The 22,821-nt window shown below is 39.2% G+C and overlaps 1 long non-coding RNA gene across 1 annotated transcript in view; it reads right to left on the minus strand.

The window, feature by feature from the left end:
- LOC138159258 (uncharacterized) overlaps positions 1 to 22,821 on the minus strand; it is a 1,259,001-nt gene that overhangs the window by 320,788 nt on the left and 915,392 nt on the right. The window contains exon 8 of the long non-coding RNA XR_011167854.1: positions 16,830 to 17,102. This is a non-coding gene — a long non-coding RNA (uncharacterized lncRNA). The remainder of the gene's footprint in view (positions 1 to 16,829; positions 17,103 to 22,821) is intronic.

Here is a 22,821-nt window from a genome sequence, read left to right on the forward strand (position 1 = left end):
TTAAATATCTCATCACTACTACATCCTGCCGCTGTTCTCGGTTTGTAATATTTCCCCAAGATCCCTACCCATGTGGTCTATAGTAAATCCTAGTGTTTATATTTTAGTACTTTTTCAGTTTATGCCTCCATTGATCTTCAAACAAATGTTCTCTGCCATGCTTCCCCCTCCAACCTCTTCCTCCAGTCTGATTCCTGGATTTCCTCATATGAATACATTCTCTCTCTCTCTCTCTCTTTCTCTCTCTCTCTCTTTCTCTACTCTCCCTCTCTGTCTCTGTCTCTCTCCATATATATATATGTGTGTGTGTGTGTGTGTGTGTGTGTGTGTGTACATATATTTATACACATAAGCAACCATGTATATGCACATATGTGAATGCATATTCATGTGTGTATATACATATATGTGTGCAATATGTATATATGCGTGCATGCATATGCACTTGTGTATTGTGTGCTTGTGTGTATGTGCTTGTGTTTATGTTCATGTATGTGTCTATATGCATATATACCAATATTTTGTAACTTTTTGTATAAACGACTGAGTACGTAAGCTTCATCATTGGCTCCTTCAGTTTTGCTCTCAGGGATATTCTGGGTCTTACCACTTCTTTACTTCTTCCTAAATTGTAACTACTCTCATTGGTATCTACTGTGGTGGATATACATAGGCAATCTTCTACTATTCCCATTCTTTTTTTGGTTTAAAGACCAATTATGATAAATTTTTAAAGTTTCCACATAATTGTATTTTTACCATTTCCTGTTGGGTGTATTCCACTGATAGTTAAGAATTTGTGATTACTGTATTTTATGCTGTGCTCTAGAAAGCTAAAATCTCATCCTATACTCATTTTATTTACCATCTAATCATATGTAAAAGAAGAAACTTTAGGCCTTTTAGCTTCTTCATCTATAAAATAAGAGTATTACATTGGATGATCTCTAATTTATCCTCCAGGTTAAAAGATCTATGAGATTCCTTAGGGGAGATACTAGGGGCAAGAGCAAAGGGTTAAAGCATTAATTTTGGAACATAATAGTTAGTAGTTATAGAATGGAAGAGAAGTTAGGCAAAAGGAATAGATGAATGCCAGAAAGTTCCATTGAGAATTATGCCTTGGAAACAGATATGAGAAATCGTTATATTGAAAAAACAGTCAATGTTGACAGACTCAAGAGGCAGGGTAGGTCCAATGAGGAGAAAGAATTGGCTTGTGGCTTTGGCCAGTAATGTCTTTAGCAGTCTTGGAGAGACCAGTTTCTGTGGCATGTTGAAAACAGAAGGAGGTAGCCATAATAAGAACAGAAAAATCATTCTAAGATTCTTGGTCTGAAGGAAAGAATAACATGGAGGAAAAAAGAACTATAAATTCAGAGTTAGATCTTGGGACAGGTTTTGCTTTGTGCAGAGACAAAATAAAAAAGAGACCATGAAACAAAATTCCAAGATTTATAAGTAAGCATAGATCAAGTATTTAGTTATATTGTGGCTATGTTTGGTGACTAAGTTGTTTACCAAAAGCCATGGTTCTTTGATTGGAAGGGAGAAGAAAGCATTTTTGCTCATGTGCAACTTTATTATAAGAATAGGAAAATTATTATTGTAGGTTAGGAAAAGCAGAAGGGATTTTGAATGATCCTCTTGTCTGGCCCCCTCTCTATAAACAGATTATTGCCTAAATAATGAGGATTGATAATTCTCATCTTTTTTCTGAATATTTCTAGGAATGGAGGTCTACCACTTCCCTCAGCAGCACATTCAAGCATTTTATCTATGGAAAAAAATTCTTCTTTAAAGTCCTGCCAAAATCCCTCTTGCTAATGGAAATTCATTTTCCTCCATGGAGAGCAACTGATCAAAATCTTCCTCAAAAACTCCTTCATACACTTCGCAAATCAAGTCACCAATTAGTCATCTCATCCATTTAATTAATTCAGTCAACATTTGTTGAGTGCCTATGACACACAAGGCACCACGAGAGGCACTCAGGAAAATACAAAGATCAATGAGACACAGTTCATTCATTCAAGGGGCTTATCATTTAGTAAGGGAAAAGACACAAATTCAAATAATTATAATAAAAATAGATCTGAAGTTCATTAGCAAGAGACAAAGAGAGCACTATGGGAGTTCTTAGGAAAGAGAGATTACTTCTGGTTAGGGGTGAGGCAACTGAAGGATAATGTGTGGGGTTGGGGAAACTTTATGGGAAGATAGTATTTGTTTTATGGTAGGTAGAATTTCAACAGGCAGATCTTCACCTGCCTTACCTTCACAGTCTGAATGGATATAAGGGAGGCACAGACAATAGTGTATGGGATATGAGTGAAGGAGAGCTAGAACACAAAGCATATGAAGGGGAATAAATTGGAATATGAAGTAGCATGGATGGCACAGTAGATAAAGCACCAGACCTGGAGTCAGCAAGAACTGAATTCAAATTCAGTCTCACTTACCAGCTGTGAAACCATGGGCAATTCTGCCTCAGTTTCCTCATCTATAAAGTGAGGGTAGTAATAGTATCATTACTAAATTATTAATTATATTATTAGTTATATTTATATATTATATAAAATACATTTATTATATACTTCATTTGTTTATTTTTTATATTTTATTATTTATATATCATATATAATTAAATTTTAATTAATTAATAAGCTGTTATAGTAGCTTACCTTCTAGGGCTATCATGAGGATGAAATGTTTTGCAAACCTTAAAGAGCTACATAAATGCTGTCTATCCTCCTCTTCCTTCTCCTTATTATTATTATTACCAAATAGTCAGAAATGTAGGTTAGAATAACATATTAGAGGGCCTTGAATGCTGAGCTAAGGCTGAATTTTATTACATTGGTAATATATGCTTTTAATGAAAGGGTTTTTTTTAATGAATTACCTATTTTCTACACTGCCTTTTCTTGAACTACAAAGAAAATAAAATAGCAAGAGATTTAAAGTGGAAAAAACCAATGACAGTCTGTTGCTAACTGACACGGCCAACAAACATTTATGGAGTGCCTACCATATGCCAGTCTTGTTGCTAAGCATCAGGTATACAGAGAAAGGCAAAACCAGATGCTATTGCCGTATGTTATGAAGTGTACAAGTTAGCCTTCCTTTCAAGCTCCCTGCATCCTCATCTCAGTCCTCTGTGTTGGGTACTGAAAGTAGATCACATTCTCAAATGTGATAAGATACTATATCTTTCTTGAAGAATAGTTGTTTACTCTTCATTTTGCATTTTCTGGTTCTCTTATATTCAAAAGCAATAACTCTCTCTTCACTCTAGCGAAGGTGAACTTGTGTTTCATTTTTGTTTTCATACAATGACCCCCATACCATGTTCACACAAAACAGAACCTTTTCACCATGTTCTATCCAATTTGTTGGAAAATCTACATAGGAAAGCGAACATGGATCCAAGGTTATGTACTCAGTTACAAACCATGAAGTTTATGGGGGAGCCAAAATCACATCTCCTCTAAAATCTAAATCATTATATTCTTTGGACTATATCTAAATCATTATATAGTCTTTGGAAACAGGATGTTATAGGAAATAAAGGAGCATAATCTTGATCATCAGTCTAAGTGAAGGGTTCATATTTTCACCCATGCAAGTGCCCCTTTCATCAGTGCAGATAGTAACTCCTCCATATAATCTTGTTCTGATTGATCCTCATCTACATTTTCCCATAAATCTTTCACAATCTATCCAACACACCACAGGCCTTACCTTCTTTCACTATCCTACAAGTATTAGTCAACTACCTGGTCTTCTCTCATTCTCATGGCATGACCAGCCCACTTTTAGTTCTTGAATACATATCTTCCCTAATGTCATTTATGCTTCTTATCCTTAAGGGAAAAGGGATGACAGCCTCTTGCTATCTTTTCATCATTCTTTGTATTTCTATTTTTAGTGCTTCTGAGATTCTAGAGACTAGAGTGGAAGTCATAAACTTGGAAAGAAGAGTGTGCAGCTCACCAGACAGAACTTAATGGAAGAATCTGGGGAGAAGAGACAGCACTGAACTACGTGGTATTTGGGATACTTTTCCCGAACAAATTTTGTATCATCACCTGTTTGTTGATAGAAATCTTCCCCTCTCTCTAAAGTTGTACTCAAATTTTGAAGTTTGTATTTATTTGTTTGTTTGTTCATTTATTTATTCATGTTTTTGTTTCCAATTCATATTTAAAATTCATGTGCTTAAAGTATTTTTACTAGAAATATATATATAGAGAAATATAGAGACATAATCACTAATTTTGCAAATGAATAAGTAGTTGAGTCCCATCTGTAGATTTCTTGCCCTTAGTGCATTGTAATTGTGGCTTCCAGATCATTTTATTTAATCTGATTAAAGTTAAACATTTCACTTATCACTGGAAAAAAAATGGCTACCATGTAGCCATTAGAGCATTGATAGGAAAGACAGGTTATTGCCATGGAGATGAACCTGGAATCACCATGTCCAGTTTCCCAGTGCTATCCAGCCCAGTCTTCTCCTTTTGCTCCCTTCTGGACCCAGCTCATTGGCCTTCTCAACAGCTCTTGTCCAAGTGACATATGTAAGTGGAAAAATGGGATGGACGGATCAGTTCTGAGACTGTAAAAATGGGATCCTCTGTGAAAGCCTGCTTGTTTCCTTCCCGTGTTTTCATCAAGGATGCTCTCATGCACTGACTACTTAGATCCATATAAAGCTTTTTGTAGAGATAAGAAAGCAAGCATATGTTTTGGCAACAGATATTACTAGTAACTTTGGGAGAGGGAGAGGCATAAGACATTGCCCAGCAATTAAGAACAACAAAAACAGCTAACATTTCTATGGTGCTTATTGTGTGCCAGGAATTGTGCTAAATGCTTCTCCAAATAATAATTAGCATTTATATAGCCCTTACTACATGTCAGATATTGAACTAAGTGCTTTACAATTGTTATCTTTTGGATTTTCATAACAATGCTGGGAGATAGGTTCTATTATGACCCCCATTTTACAGATGAAGAAGCTGAGGCAGACAGAGGTTAAGTGACTCACCCAGGATCATACAGTTAGTAAATGTCTGAGGCCATATTTCAGCTGAGCTCTTCCTGACTCCAAGCCTAGTACTTGGTGCACTATGGGGTACCCTAGAGGGTACTCATTTGGAAGCCTACCTCTGCACGCTTACTGGTTATGTGGCCATGCATTCAACCTTTCATTGATTACAATGGGTATAATAACACCAGATATGCCATTTTCACCTTTCTTGCTTTCCTCACCTATAAAATGCAGGGTCTGGAGTTGAATACTTCCCCTTCCAATTCTAAGCCCCTTAAATGCCTAGATCCTCTGAGTCTACCTGGATTGTAGTGAGAATCAAATGAGATAATATGGAGAACACACTTGGCACACTTTAAAGCAAAATACATGTATCAGCTATTATTAATTCTATTTTTCCAGGGTGGATAGTCTAACCAGTCTTTTTCATATTGCTATGGATTTCTCTGAGGAGGTATCAGAGTCTCAATGCAATTAGCCCTGAAGTATCTGGGAATGAGAGCATTTGGTCCTAGGACCTCATCACTCAGAAATCCTCCATCTGCATCAATCCTACCTAGGACATCTTCCATGAAACTGATAAATAACTTTGCCAGTTGTCTTTTTGTATCCCCAGAGCTTGGCACAGTGCCTGACACATAGTAGGCATTTAATAAATATTTGTTGGCTGACTGATTTCATAAAGATGAGAAAGCAAGCATTCAGTTTGGCAGATGCTAATGTCTTCTGGGTCACCTTTCTATTTCTGTAGATGAAACAGGAAGGAAGACAACCGACACAAAGCAGAGGGCATCTGTCAGTGTTGCTATAGTAATCTATTTCTCATTAGCAATAACCATGTTTAGACTCTATCATTTCAATAAACCCCCCCAATCATCCGAGAAAGATAGGGAAATTTTCGGTTCTTAAGATATGGAGCCAGGAAGATGAGGTGGTCTTGACCATAGAAGGAATCCATTCTGGAGTTGACAAATACCACAAAGTAGGGAAGATTTCAAACACGTGCAGGAGGACATAGGCAAAGGCTTGAAATAAAAACAATCTATTTGGCAGCCTCAGTAAAGAAGGAGGAATGTCCACACTTAAATGCTCTCTCTGCCATCAATTATCAAACACTTCAATTTGTACAGTTCTCTGCTATAATTTCCTCTCATGAGCTCTCTCCACTGCTTCCCTACCCCTGTGAACTGGCTTACTGGATATATTTTTTCCCACATGGGTTCACTGGCCTATGTTAACAAAATAATTCTCCCAGGCCTTCTAAAAACAAAACAGAACATCTACAAACACTGAAAATGCCTGATTTTGATAACAATTAAATTAAATTTTGAGGGCAAGTTTAAAGCACATTATTTTCCTATTGGGGAAGGGGGTATGGACCTATGATTTCAGTGCTACAGGAGATTTTCTTGGTGAGGAAAATTCCCTTTACCCATGCAGATAATGATGAGAGCTAGCATGATATAACCTACTTTAACATCTACTGTGTGAGATAGGGGCTATTATTACCCTGTTTTACAGATGGAAAAACTGAGGTTAACAAAAGGTAGGTGATTAGCCTAGAGTCACACAGCTAGTGAATATCTGAGGCAGGATCTGAATTCAGGTCTTCCTGACTCCAAATCTACTCTGAAAATCTACTCCACCACCTAGCTGTCTTTGAGATCTGCAACTTATAATGTCAGAGAGATACCTAGAAGACTGAGAGTTAAGTAACTTAACTAGGGGTTACATAGCCCATGTGTGTCAAAGCCAAGACTTGAACCAAGGTCTTTATGATGCTAACTCTCTAGCCGTTTATTGGCACACTGCCTTTGATAAATAAAGCAGGAAACAGGGAGAGCAGGAGATTGTATCAAGTGGAGTTGGTCTCCTTACTCCATGTCAAGAATGGATGGTCTAGCTGAGAAGGCCCTCTTGATCCCAAACACCTTATCCCTAAGGTTAATACCATTATAAAGTCATACCTTTGGGTGTGTTATTGTCCTTCCTAGTCCTCTTTTAAAATAAACTTTTTGAAAAGTGTAAGACTTTAGAACACTTTCTTCCCAGATAGGAGGGTCAAGAAGGTCTGAAAAGTCCGGGATGGGGCAGAAAGGGCAGAGAGTTCAGGACAGAAGTACAAAAATCGGATTTTGGTTAAAACTCTGGTACTTGGTATAGCTTCCTTTTTTTCCTCAAGTACCCATCTTCTAGCTAGTGGTTTATTTAATTGATCTAGTCTGTTTGGGACCTGATGTACCTATATTTTTAATGGCACCAGATTCCTAACTCTCCCTCTCAGACATTTTAATCCCCAAGGTTATCTCTGCCTGTTAAAAGAAGACTCACCAATGCTGGCATACATTTGCAGATTAGTAACTCTGGCCATTAGCAAATTGGAAATTCCACTTCTCATCCCCTTCAGAGTGGGATTTCTCTTCCCTTAATATATGTGTTAGGACTGCCATTTCTGCTCATTTCTTATGATTATTATTAAAAAATGCATTTCAATTTTTCCTGCTTCAGCCTTCTGGTTGGTTTCATGGATTTTAAATGGAGTGGCTTATCTGAGAGACCAGAGCAAAGACTCTAAATTCAACTAATGGGAAGAGCTGATCCTTGACACAGAAACCAAATATTGATAGGGAAACAATGCTTCAGTTCAGTTTTGCTAGATGCCAGTAAATCATGGAGTTCATAGGAGGTCACAAAACGTATACCATTACCATCTGCAATTTGGCAACAATGAGGAGTGAGGAGATGAAGTAAGGGACTTCTAGGCATGAAATAGGAAATAAAATTCCATTTGGGATGGGTACCATTTCTTTGCTTTGTATCCTCAGCACTTAGGACAGCACCTGGAACATAAGAAGTGCTTGAATAAAGGTCTTTAATTTGATTGGTTGAATGGTTGGTGCACAAGATTTATTAAATGAGTCTTGGTTATTGTCCTTTGTTCTTGAAGAAGACCAAAATGACATCACTATGTTAGAATCAAGTTACAGTATGTCAGACTGTGGATGATCAGACCAATATCAGCTCAGAATGCTCTACCACACATTGGACACAAATACTCCATGGGAACATTTGGGGTGGATTCTTTAAGTTTGCACATCTCTTTTTTTCTTTTGAGCTACTTTAATTCTGCTTTGCTTATAAAGCACAGCACCTTCTCTGATGGGAGCATGCCATGCCGGTCTCCTATGTTACATAATCAATTCCAAAGTTCTAAATGAGTGTAGATAGATGCCAGTCACATTGATTCATCTCTAGCCCTTGTGCCTGAGGCCTGGGTTACAGTTTTGGAGTGAAGAAGTTGACATATTTTCTTGGCTTGAGTCCCTAAACCAGAAACCTGGAGAAATCCACTGGGCAATGGGAAAGCTGATTTTAATTCATTTGCAATTCAATTCAATTCAACACCAAGTTCCTACTGAGGATGTAGAAGGGACTTTGTTGGGTGCTGGCCAGAGCTGTACCTTGGAACTGTAAGTGAGCCTTTGACCCAAGTGTTGACATCTCAGGGGCCCACTGCCTCCACAGAGAAGTCAGGTAGCCCTGCCCCTCTTAGCCTCTATGTTTTGCAGCCCTCTATCAAAATGTTTAAGGGTGAAGAAAACCCTTGGGATGGGTCAAGAGACAGTCCAGTGAAGACAAGGAGAGGAAGGAGAGGTTGCCATCCTTTATCTGCTGTCTCTGGCATGAATTTGCTCCGAATGATGGGATTTCTGGTTACAGCTGTAATGCTGGGAATAAAAACAAAAACCAAAGCAATTCCCAATGCCCAAGGGACTTACATTGAATTGAATGGGAAAGGTCACAGATAAGTACAAAACAGGGTTGGGTACGAAGGGAAAAAGAAGAGATTCAGTACCAGGATTATTCAAGGAGGGAGGAAGGAAGGAAGGAAGGCTTTATTGATGAGGTGAGCCCTGAAACAGAACTTGAATAAAGATATAAATTCCTAACCAAGAAGAAGAGAAAATGGACTCTAGGTACAAGAAACAATGAGATGAAGTTGGTGAGAAGGCACAGGAATGGGAAATGGTATACCAAGTTTAGGGCATCATCTAATTTGGTGGGAACATAGAGCTTGAATGTATGAATAATATATAAATATAGGTGGGGAGGTCGACTAGAGCCAGATCATATAGGGTCTTAAATATAAGACCAATGGGTTTGTATTTTATTACATGAGGTAGCAGTAAGCCTACTGAATGCTTTTAATCATGTGAGTGAGATGGTCAAATCCTTACAAAAGGACAATTCATTTTGGCTATTGATTAAGAATGGACAGAGAAGGAAGATCCTGACAGGGAGGTGATTTATGAAGCTACCATAGTAAAGCTGATTTAGAGACATTAGCCCAGAACTTCATGGAGGAGAGCCTGAATTAGGGTAGTAACCATGCAAGTGAACCAAAGAAAATGGAGACAAGAGTTGTAGAGCTATAATCAACTGGACATGGTAGAGATAGTTGGTGAGGAAAAGTGGAGAATCCAAACAGTTTCTGAAATTTTACCAAAATAAGAGAAAAAATCAACAGATGCCACATATTTGACAACAAGTAATTTATAGAAAATAGGATACTGGTCTTGGAATCCAGAAGACTGAGGAATAATTCCTGCTTCAAGTCCCTCATACCAGTTGTATGACTATGGGTGAGTTCTTCTTGACCTTTTGGTACCCCAGGAACACTTCTAAGACTACTCTAGGAATTTCCTATACTGATGAAATCAGAGCTCAACACCACCATCACTCCATTCCACTCCCATGGGGGGGGGGAAATTCTAGGAACTTCTAGTGTTAAAAATGTCCCCCAGTGTCACTTTTAAATCCCCACTCAGAGTTTTCTTGTAATGGTATACTTCCTGAAGGTCCTCCAGGAACCCTTGGTCTCACTGCTGACTCCCTTGGTGCTAACCTCGTTTTTCAGTGAATGTCTCATTGCCTCCACCTGCAGCCTTATTATCACACCCAGGATGCTAAGGGCCACAGTGAGAGTGTTCAAAGTCAGAAGCTTTGCTATAGGAACGAGGAAGGAGCATATTTTGTAATAGCTTTAACAAAGGTCATTAGCTATAGGAGGAGAGCCCAGGCTTCTGGGGTAGCATCTCTAGATTGGTCTTTATATTATGGCTATAAATGTAAATATGTTAGAAAGATCACAAGCTGACAGCTACGGGAGACCTAGGTTTCAGAGGAATGTAGTTCCAAATGAATTCATCTGGTTACCCTAGTGGTCTTCTTTCTGCGACTTTTGAGTTGTAAGTGTTCCTGGAGAAAATTATATGTATTGGGCTATGCTTTAAATTGCTTGAGGTGTTAGACATGAGAATACCAAAGGTCAATTCTGCCTTTGTCATAAGATCAGAGATTGAGTCTTTGTTAAAACCTGAGTCTTATTCAATTCTCTTAGATGTCCAGAGAAGAGAAACCAGGACGGTGAAGGGTTGTGAATTCATGGCACATGAGGATTCACAGAAGGAAATGGATGTGTTTAGCCAGGAGAAAATAAGACTAGGGGAGACAAGGTATCTGTGTTTAGATATTTGAAGGGTTATCAAGTGGAGGAGGACTTATATTTTTGGTTATAACAATGGGTGAAAGTTGAAAAGAAATCAGTTTAGACATGAAGTCAGGAGAAAATTACTAATTATTAGAGCTGATCAAAAGCAGAAGGAACCTGCCTAGAGAGGTGATGAATTTCCCTCACTGTGGAAATCTTCAAGAAGACACTGGATGACCACTTGTCAGGTCTATTATATGTGTTCAGACTAGATGGCTGTGGAAGTTCTATCCCTCTGTCAAAATCTGTGATTCTGTGATTTGGAGGCACTCCTACATCAAAGTCATTGGGATCTTAACAGCACAAAATTTTATTACTTAAATACTCTCCCTTTAGGAAAAATTCATATGATGGTTTTCTCAGGAGGAGGAATTCTTTATCAATCTTTTCATCTTAATTCTAAGTGAATGGATGTGATGGAGAAAGAGAGTAGGGGTAGATTAGGGGTGAGGAAGAAGAAAGGGAGGAAGGTGAAAGAGAAAGAGGAGGGGGAGGAGGAGAAAGGAAGGGAGAGAGAGAGACAGAGACACAGAGAGACAGAGAATGCCAGAGAAGTAGACCAAAAGGAGAAGAGGGGAACTTGGTTAGGGTGATCCATGTCTAATGGGTGATTCCCAATCTAGCTGTCTTTCTAAACTTTCTTGGAAGAGTGACTTTTCCTTCCCCAAAGGACTCTATGCAAGGTTCCCAGAGGCTATCTGGACACCTCAGTTAGTTCTTAGTTCTCTCCTGTGAAGAATGGAGACACATTATGTAAATCAAACACATACACAAGAAGTACCACCACAGATTATTTATCAAAGAGTTTTCTGGGTGGTTTACATAATATTGTACCCAACTGGAATCAGTGGCATCCCCTGTGTCCAGTGCCTAATGGTATCTAGTCCCTGGATTAAAGATCTTGCTAATAGCAAGCAACCTAAATATGGAACAAATACACAGGGGCATTCTTATTCAGGGAATCATTGGTGGCTTTGCTACTAATGAACAATTAGCAAGGTTGACAGGATGAGCTACCTGTACTTCTTATGTTTTCAAGAGATACCCCCCCCCCAATAGTTTTTACCCTTGTGCTGATTGTTGGCTATAAATGCATAATCTCCCCTATCAAAACCACACTAGTTAAATTTAAACATTTTTCAATATGCCAGGAGCACAGAGAAATCTACATTTTTTAAAACTATGTCTTCTCCATATCTGCCATGTCCTAAAGCTTGGACATCCAGATTATATTTGGTAAGAAAAATGGACCATTACAGGGTGGTACCATTTCAGATGAAGTACTCGATACAGTTGGGTTAACAGCTGTACCCTCTTCTAGAATGGAGAGATGTTTTAGGGTCTTGTTCCTATGCCTCTTTATGTCTTTATGTTTAAGAACTATAAAGCAGAATGGGCACTAATTAACTCCCAACTACCTACAAATTAGGGCACTAGAGAATTCCAATGTCCACAAGCTAGCAGAAGAATGAATTTGATTATGGTTTGTGTCTTCGGGTGTTTTTTTGTTAATATGTGAACTGAGAATAGCTTCGCTTCCTTCTGAAGGAACTGAGATCATGTGGCCCTCATAACTCCACCAACCAACCAAACCAAAAACCATGTCACCTTGATATTCATAATGGGTGAACCAAAACTGTTAGTCCTTGGTGACTAGGAAGAAGGGAAACAAGAAGCAGCTATCCTATAGTTAAGAAAATAAGGTGAGTAAATAGCTCAGAAATGACCAACGCACAAAACCAACTGGAAGGAATTTCCTTTTCTTTCCATACTATTTTATCCTAAACTTGGCTTCAAGTGCAGGCTCTCCATTAACCCTTCATTTGCCAAGGGCATCCTGAGATAAGGGATTAAGGGATCAAGATGAGGGAAGGTATCAACTCCCTTCACTGATCACATAATTCAGACTGGGCAAAGACCCAGAAAACACATTAGGGGAGTGCCTTGTGATGCTGTTTGCCCCAAAGGAAGACTGAGTAAGATAACACAGGGGGCCCTTTCCATTTCTCATCTCTCCAATTTACACCCCCTCAAACTCTTCTCAGAGTCCCAATAGAGATTCTCTCAGCTACTTGAAACAGCTCATTTACCCTATTCACCCTGAACCATGTTTTTCTGTTTGTTAGACAACTGAGTTAAAACCTTCTTGACTCTGTTTCAGAGACGTAGGAAGTCTGACTGGTTCAAACTTCCATTACAATTTGCCATGGGGCAAAGAGAGTTTTGTGCAATTAAGAATCAACTGAGAAAGCAGGGGATGCATGTAAAGGGCTCATACTGTACTTCTGAATTTTTAAAACATACTAAGTAGAAAGAGCTCAATACCACACAAAGAGTTCGGAGATGTCTGGGATAAACACCCGAGACTTAGCACTGGCAAGAAAGGTAGAAAATGGAGGCTGAAGATTACAAAATTCAGTCACATTTTAAAATTTTCTGCTACAATAATTCACTTTATGTAGAATTAATGTGGCTGATTGAACGTTTGTGCTGTAATTTACTTATAATTAACATTTTATGGTGAACAGATTTCACCATCTCCTTCATGCTGTGAACTCCAAGCCATAGGTCAAAAATAGAGATGAAACAGATAAGCACAAAATATTCTCACTGAAATATTAATGAGATTTTAATTTACTGCTTTAAAAACACATCTTTCATCAATGTCTGTATATCAAATCATTATTTTATTTTAATTTTTAAAATCATATTAAAAATATAATGAACTTTTCTAGGTAGTTGAAAGACACTGAAAAGTATAATGTACAGGAATTAAAAAGATTCCCCCAACTTGTTCAAGTACCAGAAATCTTGCCTCCCAACAGAGCTGTGGTTTGACAAAGAAATAGCCATAAATCTCTCCCCAATTAGCCAATGCATGTTAGCTTGGAATGGCATATTTTGCTGGCTTTCCAAATGTAGGCTCTGGAAAAAGAAATTCCGACTCATGTGGAAGACCAATTAAGAGAATAAAAGCTGGTCAGGTACTTTGATCTATTTCCCTCAGTGAGTGGCAGACACCTAGCTAAAGTCTCACCTTAGCTCAAAGGAAGAGAGCACTGAGGTTAGAAATGGGAAGGACTGAGAGTTCTTTTCCTACATCAAGGTTACAGGAAGCCCTGACTACCAGTCACTGGCTACTATTTCACATTTCCACGTGGGGGAGTGTCAAAGCCAGTGTTGGCCACTGTGAGAACACATCTGTGCCTACCATGGTGGCCTGGCATGATGTGGTCACTGAATCCTAGGAGGCAGGAATCTGCTGCTACCACTATTTGACCTATAATAAGATTTTAGGTGGGGCAGCTAGGTGGCACAGTAGATAGAGCGCCAGGTCTGGAGTCAGGAACACTCATCTTCCTGAGTTCAAATCCAGCCTCAGACACTTCCTAGTTGTGTGACCCTGGGCAAGTCACTTAACCCCATTTGCCTCAGTTTCCTCATCTGTAAAATGAACTACAGAAGGAAATGGCAAACCATTCTGTATCTGCCAAGAAAATCCCAAATGGGGTCACAAAGAGTCAGACACAACTGAACATCAAGAAGATTTTAGGCATCAAGGTGACATAATTAATAAAGGGTTGGATTTAGAAAGACCTGAATTTGAATCCTACTTGGAGGACCCTCAGCAAGTAACTTAACCTCAGCTGTAATTTCCTCATCTATATAATGGGAATAATAAAAGCGCCCAATTCTCCAGGTTGTTTGGAATAACAAATGGCATAATGTACATAAAAGGCTTAGCAAATCTTAAAGTTTTGCATCAATGTGAACTTGTAGGAAAGGCAGCATGGGACGGCAAAGAAGGGGCCAACCTCAGAATCAGAAAGACCCAGGTTTAAATCCTGCCAATATAGGCAGGATTTTTTGATGTGCAGTGGTAGATGGAATGTCCTCACCGGAACTTTGCTACTCCAGTGGCATCACGTTTAGATCTTTACTCCCTTTCTTCACCCCCCCCCCAAGCTCCTCCTCCCACATTAAGGCAACAAAAATATTTTTCAGAAATTAATTTAAGGAGAAAACTAGATCCTTTATTTTTCCTTATTGGACTCAGATTCAATTAGAATTACACTTTTCATGGGGGAGAGGAGGGTTATTTGCTCCATACATGACATTCGAATGAAGGCTTACCCCATTCAGTTTCAAGCATATTTTTCCTCCCTACCATGTTCTCTGTTATGATAATTGTATTTTTTTGCAGAAATAAGACCGACTTCAGGAATTGGTCTATGACTTGTTGACAGAGAAAAGTTCTATAGCCCTGGATTGTTCCATCAGCTCTTAGCTAAGAATAATACTCTGTCCTTGGGATAGAGGTATTCATAAAGATAGCTAGTTTGAATGGGGGCAATATCTGTAAGGTACTTTCCAAGCACTGTAGTGAAATTACTACTACCACCCCCTCTACGAGTTCTACTGTACTGCTCTCACCACGACCACTGTCACAGCTGCTGCTGCTGCTATTACTATTGCTGCTGCTGCTGCTGTTGCTGCTACTGCTTCTGTTACTATTACTACTGCTGCTAATACAGCTACTGCTGTTACTACTGCTGCTGCTACTTCTGCTGCTGCTGCTGATACAATGACTACTACTATGACCTCTAGTACTACCGTAACCATAATACAAACACTCCACAATAGCATTTTAGTATAAGCCCTTCCCATAAACTTGTCACTCATTGCTACCCTTGTGGTTTGTACTTCATTTTCAAAGAAAACCAATGATGCTACAGGCGGTCTTGATCCATGTGTGAATTTTATTTAAGTGAGGCAGAATTGTACTAATTTGTCAGCCTCACTCTCTTTTTCTGAGTCAAGTCCAGGGGCAAGACAAAAGTCAGTACGATGCAGTAGATGAGCTTGGTGTCTTCAGTGTCTAAGTTCTCAGATCTCCACAGCACCTGTTCCAGCTGTCTTCACCATTCCTGGGACAAACTGATCTCATCTACCCATTCCAGTGTAAGGATGTCTTTACGTGCTTGGAATAGATATCCCCCCAAGTCATCGCGGGGTTTGAGGCCCCATAGTTTACCCTCAACGGTTTAGTTCATCTGCTGAGAGGTTTATCAAGGTGTGGCCACTGTACATGCCACAGCTTCTTAGGGCCACAGGTGAGAGTTAAGTGAATTGGGTGGATACCAGAGGTGGATGGGCAGCTCTGAAAAAGGCTCAGCAACACTCATACCAGAGATTCTAGTCCTCCTGCATACCCCATACACCCCACTACTACCCTAGAGCTTAGAAAAAAGAAGAATCCCTAGAGAAGACAGGAACAAGTCTTCAGAACAGTGATGTGCTCCAAAGATCACCCTGAGACCCATATTCTTATCCTGATTGTGCCACTTAACTGGCCTCAAGGCTCAGTGCTTAATTGATCCAGACCTCAGTTCCCTAACAAAAAGGGGATAGTAATAGTTGTTTTACCTATGTCCTAGAATTGTAAGGATCAAACAACATAATGGATGTAAGCAGGTTTTGAAAATTCTAGAGTACTCTTTAAACAAAGATACAATCCTCATTATCATCAACATACTAGAAAGAAGGAAGTGAAGATGATGTAACAGCAAAGCACACACACACACACACACACACACACACACACACACACACAAACGTCAGGCATGAGGGTCTGCCCAAGAATTCTTCCCACCACCTGCTTCTAATCAAGTGGCAATATCAAATCAGTAAATTCCATGGATGGGAAAGGGACACTGAAGGAAGATTGAGGATGTTAGGGAAGAAGTCGCTAAAAAAGATAACAATTCAATGGAGACATTTCATTCCTTCCACTTTCTGGCAAGCGCCAACCCATTCAAAGGACTTATTAGAATTTCAAATGAAAAGCTGAATAATATAAGCATTGTAAATCAGCTACAAACAGCCTTTAAAACTGTGTCAGGAGAAAATACACATGTAATTTTCTTTTTTATATTACATTTTTTCATGCACCCCCCCTCCCCAATGTTTGTTTGCTAAGAAGTGGTGCCTGTTTGTTTATCAAGAATGAATCTCTGTGACTTTGGGAATGTTTATCAAGAATGAATCTCTGTGACTTTGGGAAGATAAGGGGGCCAAGTCTGAAGAATTGTTTTGCTTGGATTAGAAGGGGCTTTGAACTCTTCTATCTAGGGTGTACCACTCTCAGCCAATTGGCAGTTTGCTCCTAACCTATCAGTTTTCCAGATTCATGACAGCAAAGGAGAAGGCAGCATAACTTACCAGAGAGGCAAAGAAGTTCAGTCTTTCCTAAGGGTAGGGATTAAGACTGCAGTTCTCTGAAGAGCTCCAGAAAATGAGAAGAATGGTGATATAGCAGCCCTCTGATGGAGGAAGTCAATGGAAGGCTCTTTCTCCAAGCTCTAGATCTTTGCACGTCTCTCCCTGGGAGTGGTGAATGGTGAATCTCTCTGTATTCCTTACTTGGGAAACAGTCCAGTAGGGCCCAAGGAAGGGCAAAGCTTACATCAGATCTTGGTCTTTCTCTTTGAGACCCTAGGAAGAAAAGATACATTTTCAATTGGAGAAAAAAAACACAAAAAAATTAGTTTAATTTTCAAAAACAAATCCTTTATCCATTATTTCTATATCTTCTTGTACGGAATGGCAAGACCCCATGGGAGCACTAAACAGCATCTTCCATATGACACAAAGAAGCAAGACTAAAACAAGCTAACATCCCAGAGAGAGTCTATCCAGCAGAAAATATCTTTAATAATGCGTCTCCTTGGCAAATCATACTTTCCCTTACACAGGACACTTACTGCTTTACCCTAGAGATTGTTGAATGAATTGACTTGGAAAATAGCCATACACTTATAAAAAGGGTTACAGTCAGATATGGTGAAAGCAAGTACTATTCATGAAGCAATTTTGTTGTTGTTTTTGTGATATCTATTCTCCATTCAGTTTTCTATAGGCTGATGCTGAAAGCACAAAATCTCTTTAAAAATCAAAACGAACAGAGAGTTGATTTGAGGTTCACTGCATCACTCCATTACCCTACCATCCATCTAGAAGGGGAATCCTAATCAAGTAATTGTTTGGATTTTCATTTACTCTTCCTTTCCTTCCTTCTCTCCTTCTCTTCCTTCTTTCCTTCCTTCCTTCCTTCCTTCCTTCCTTCCTTCCTTCCTTCCTTCCTTCCTTCCTTCCTTCCTTCCTTTCTTCATTCAACACGTATTTTTTTGACTGTCTATTATGTCCAAGGCACTGGGAATGCATATACTTTGAATGCTAATAATTTTCACTGACTTTCTTTTAATAACAATACCTAACATCTACAGATACTTACTAGCTGTGTGACCCTGGGCAAGTCATTTTGTCTCATTTCTTCATCTGTAAAATGAACTGGAGAAGGAAATGGCAAACCACCCCAGTACCTCTGCCAAGAAAACCCCAAATGGGGCCATGGAGAATTGGACATGATGGAAATGACTTGAACAGCAAGAAATATTTATGTGTCACTCTAAATTCTAACTTCATAATAACCCTGTGAAATAGGTGTTATTATTATACTCATTTTATAGATAAAGAAATTGAGATTGAGAAACCCAGAGTTGAGGTTAAGTTACTTGCTTAGCTTTATGCAGCTACTAAGAGGAATTTGAATTCATGTTTTCTTGACTCCAAACAAATTCCCCACTTAATAGACTGTGCCAGAAAAGCCAGACAAGCAAGTACTCACATTCTCAGACCTAAAAAGCTGAACAGAGAAGCATACGTGTTGTATGGTAGCCATATTTGTTCCCTGCTCCCAAATCCACCTAGTCTTCAGAATGTTGGGTGGGGGGGAGCCTCTCAGCTCCAGAGCCAAGGAGATCCACAGGGTAGGGAGAAATGATGATTCACAGATCCATAGTCAAAGTAGCTCAAATGTTACTGCTACCTATTTTGACTTCAGCTCTAGCTATTGGAGTTCTTGTCCTCTGATGACCAAATCACTACCTTATCCTAATTCTAGTCACTGAAACTTTCATTTCCAAAGAAGCCCAGATTTTAATGGAATACTCTTTCCCCTGCTCTCCCTTCCCCCCAAAGAAAAGTATGGACTTCATCATCTGGCATTCAAAGATAGTTTGGTTCCATTCAACCTTTCCAACCTGTTCTCATACTATCCTATTCCCTGCTCTGTGGCCAGCTGGGCTACTTGAGATACCAGCACACATTCTGCTTTCTCTCCTTTATGCCTTTGTTTGTAGTTTCCACTGCTCGAAGTACCCAAACCTCTGGTGTTCCCAACCACCTCTTAATATCCAATTTAATGCCACATTGCCCAGGAAAACTTCCCCTATCTTTTTAGTTGATAAATGACCTTTCCCCCCATGAACTCCTATGGTATTTTGTACCTTCCTATATACTTTGCTCACAGATAACAGAATGTCAGATTTGGAAAGGACTTCTGGGGAAAGGAATCACATTTATGGACATTCCCTACCTCTGATGGAAAAGATCTGGTAATGAGGAACTCACTACCTCCTGAAGAAGTCTATTCTGCTTTTGGATAGCTCCAATTGTTAGGATGATTTTCTTTCCTTCAAATCTAAATCAGCCTCTTTGCAATTTATGCTAATTGTTTCTGTTTTTAAGATGAACAGAAATCTATTTTATCTTCCTCCCACTTTCTACTGCATTGAATAAAAGAAAAGAAAAACAAATTTCTAGTAACAAGGATATATAATCAAGCAAAACAAATTCCCTCGATGGTTGTGGATAGATAGATAGATAGATAGATAGATAGATAGATAGATAGATAGATAGATAGATGATAGATAGATAGATAGATAGTTAGATAGATAGATAGATGATAGATAGATAGATAGTTAGATAGATAGATAGATGATAGATAGATAGTTAGATAGATAGATAGATAGATAGTTGATAGATAGATAGACAGACAGACAGACAGATAGACAAATATAGATAGATACAGAGATAGAGATATATAGATTAGATATAGAGATAGAGACAGATAGAGATAGATAGAGATAGAGATATGGATAGATACAGATATCACTGTGTAAGTATATCATTCTCCTCTCTAGGTCACTCATCTCCATGTTACACAGAGCATGCTTCACCAATGGTCCTTGGGAATCATGGATGATCATTGTATCGGCCATAACTCTTACAGCTTTCAAAGTTTTGGGTCTTTACAATGTTGTTGCTAATATAAAAATCATTCTCCTGATTCTGCTTGCTTCACTCCAAATCAGTCCATAAAAGTCTTTCTATACCTGTTATAAGTCATATATTTCTTCACTTCTTATAGTACAATAGTATTCCATCATATTCCTATACCACAACTTACGCAGTCATTCTTCAATGACTTCAATCAAATCAATCAAACTTCTCATTGGTTTCCAGGTTTTTGCCTCTATAAAAAAGAACTACTATGAATCTTTTTGCCCATAAGTTTCCATTCATTTGTTGTGGAAGACAGTATATGATTTCAATGTCCTTGTGGTTGCCATGTCAGGAGCTCACCCTGCTTCATGCAGCTGCAGTAAGACAGAACAAGGAAAGCGACCATCAGAGAGACTGCCTCTAATGCTAGTCTTTAACATCTGGACTGTGATTTAAAGTGTCTGTCCTCTCTTTCATTATGTGGAAGTTTGCAGAGGCAGAAGGGTGAGGAGTGGCCCCTCAGATTTCAGACTCTAGTTGCTTACAAAATGGTGATTTTGGGAAACGGGGGTGAGAGTGTTTGCTGCTGCTGGGTTTAAGGCTTTAATTCCTTTTTATTTACCTTATGTTTTATTCGAAGGAAATGTCCTTTGATTTAGTGTGTTTCATTTGGCCTCCCTTGGGAAGGTTCAGTGGTAATGGGGGCTTATGAGGTGAGGAATGAGAGAAACAATTACCCCTTGAACACCTCTACCCTGGGAGTAGAAATGAGGGATAGGTGATGGGAAGGGGGCCCATTAAGGAGGCTCTGGGTGTTACTTGTAAGTTTGTCTGTCCCAAGGACTGGGCCATCTGCTTTTTGTACTATCTTACTTTTTGGTATCTCACCCGTTTACACTATTTGAAAACCAAAGCTGAACGTGTAGGATATTTTAGGTATTCTGACTAATAACAATGAAAAGAAGGGAAAAGTTAGTTTCATGTTTTATGTGGAAAAGGTTATATGGTTGCAGGTGTAGGGAACACAGCAAATCTGCTAAAAACAAAAGCCAAACCAAAAGCCCCAAATATCAATTTTAACACAATGCTTTCTTGAAATTCTTAGAGGTGAAAACAGTTCACGTTAGTGGTGTAGATGACACCACCTCTATCCTGCTACAGTTTCAGAACTCGCTTTCTGGTTTTCTTCCACTATCTGTGGGAAGATGGTTTCGATCTTAAGAGCCTTGTTCATCAAATCACGGGAAGCAACATCAGACTGCTTTCCCCTGTGACGTAGAGTTCAAATAACTTGCTGTTGATGTGTCTTCTTCTGCAATTTGTCAATCTTCTCAGAACAACCTGCCACCCTTCTCTAAAACAAACATTTTCTTTATTACAGTATGCGCAATATGTAGGTGCCCAAAAAGCCACCCCATTTGCTTTGAATGAATTTAATACAAAAATGAGATCAAGTCAGTTTCTATTAAAAAAAAAATCTGAGCAACTTCAAGAATTTTTTCTAGCAGGGGCAGCCAGGTAGCACAGCAAGTAAGAGCACCGGCTCCAGTGTTGAGAAGACCTGGAGATCGAATCCCGGGCTCAGACACTTAGCACCCACCCAGAAACACCTGGCCGTGTAACCTTGAGCAAGTTACTTAACCCCAATTGCTTAAGGGCGGCCAGGTGGCTCAGTGAGTAAGAGTACCGGCTCCAGTGTTGGGACGACCTGGAGATCGAACCCCGGGCTCAGACACTCAGCACCACACCCAGAAATAACTGGCCGTGTAACCTTGAGCAAGTTACTTAACCATGATTGCTTAAAAAAAAAAAAAAAGAATTTTGTCTAGCTTTGTTATTTCTGGGAAATAGGCTGCTAGGTTCAGAGAAATAAATTCCACAAAATAACAGTACAGACTGATAAGTTTTCCTGAATTAAACACACACACATGCGTGCGCACACACACAAATGGATACAATGAAATTCAAGCTGCAATACACAGAGGTATATATGTACATATATATGTATGTATGTATAGGTATATACATATGTATATGTATATGCATGGGCAGCCAAGTGGCACAGTGGTTAGAGTGCCAGATCTGAGTCCTTCCTGAGTTCAAATCTGACCTCAGACGCTTACTAGCTGTATTACCCTGGGCAAGTCACTTAACCCTGTTTGCCTTAGTTTCCTCATCTGTAAAATGAGCTGGAGGACATGGCAAACTGCTCCAGTATCTCTGTCAAGAAAACTCCAAATGGGGTCACAAAAAGCTAGAAACAACTGAAAAGTGGCTAAAATTAAAATATATTAAATATATGCATATTTAATGACAACCACAAAATAGCATGGGTCTGCCAGAATTACTTTGTTTGACAAACAAGTCTTGACTTCACAGGGGCTTCATTTTGGTTTTAATGTCCAATTTGGACAACTTAACCTCTATGAAAATTTGCATACTCTACCCCATTACATGTCTTCCTCTTACTTATTCTTCTTAAGGATCTTACTTAAGATGCTTCCCATTGCTCTGAACCTGTTCATTCATTCTTGACTTAGATACTCTTTTCTTTCTAGTGAAGGCTAATTTCTCAGTTTGAAGGCTTGGATCTTATGATAACAGGCACCACAGACATGAAAAGATTGCACCATGGTTAAACTATCTTGTGTTATTATTTCTTTCCCTTCTTCTTTACGTGTACACCTGTTGTCCACCTGTTTTCCCTTTTTACCCCCACCGAAGAGCTTTCCCTGTGATTCTCTCAATATTCCAAAGCCCTGACCCAACCAGAATTTAGGAAATTCAGACAGAAACCATATCAACTGATGCTTCTGCTACTTGACTCAAAGCTCTCCCACATAAATAACTCAGAGACTCAAAAATAAGAGAGAACCAAGCTAAGGAGAATGAGGTCAGGGGTGGGGGAAAGATGCCAGAGGAAGTCTAATTGGAGGAGGGAGGGAGCTTTATAAGGAAGGTGAGTGGAGAGGTACTGTGAGCTAGCAAACAGACACATACTCAATGAGAAAAAGAAAACAGCCCTCAGTTATTCTGGGAAATGATCTCTCCTCCCCACCAGGCACAAAAGCAACTTCTCTCTTGGCTC

Source organism: Petaurus breviceps, unplaced genomic scaffold, assembly GCF_028583685.1.
Source record: "Petaurus breviceps papuanus isolate PSGF00001 unplaced genomic scaffold, PetGlider_PUasm1.0 176, whole genome shotgun sequence".
NCBI classification, from domain to species: domain Eukaryota; kingdom Metazoa; phylum Chordata; class Mammalia; order Diprotodontia; family Petauridae; genus Petaurus; species Petaurus breviceps.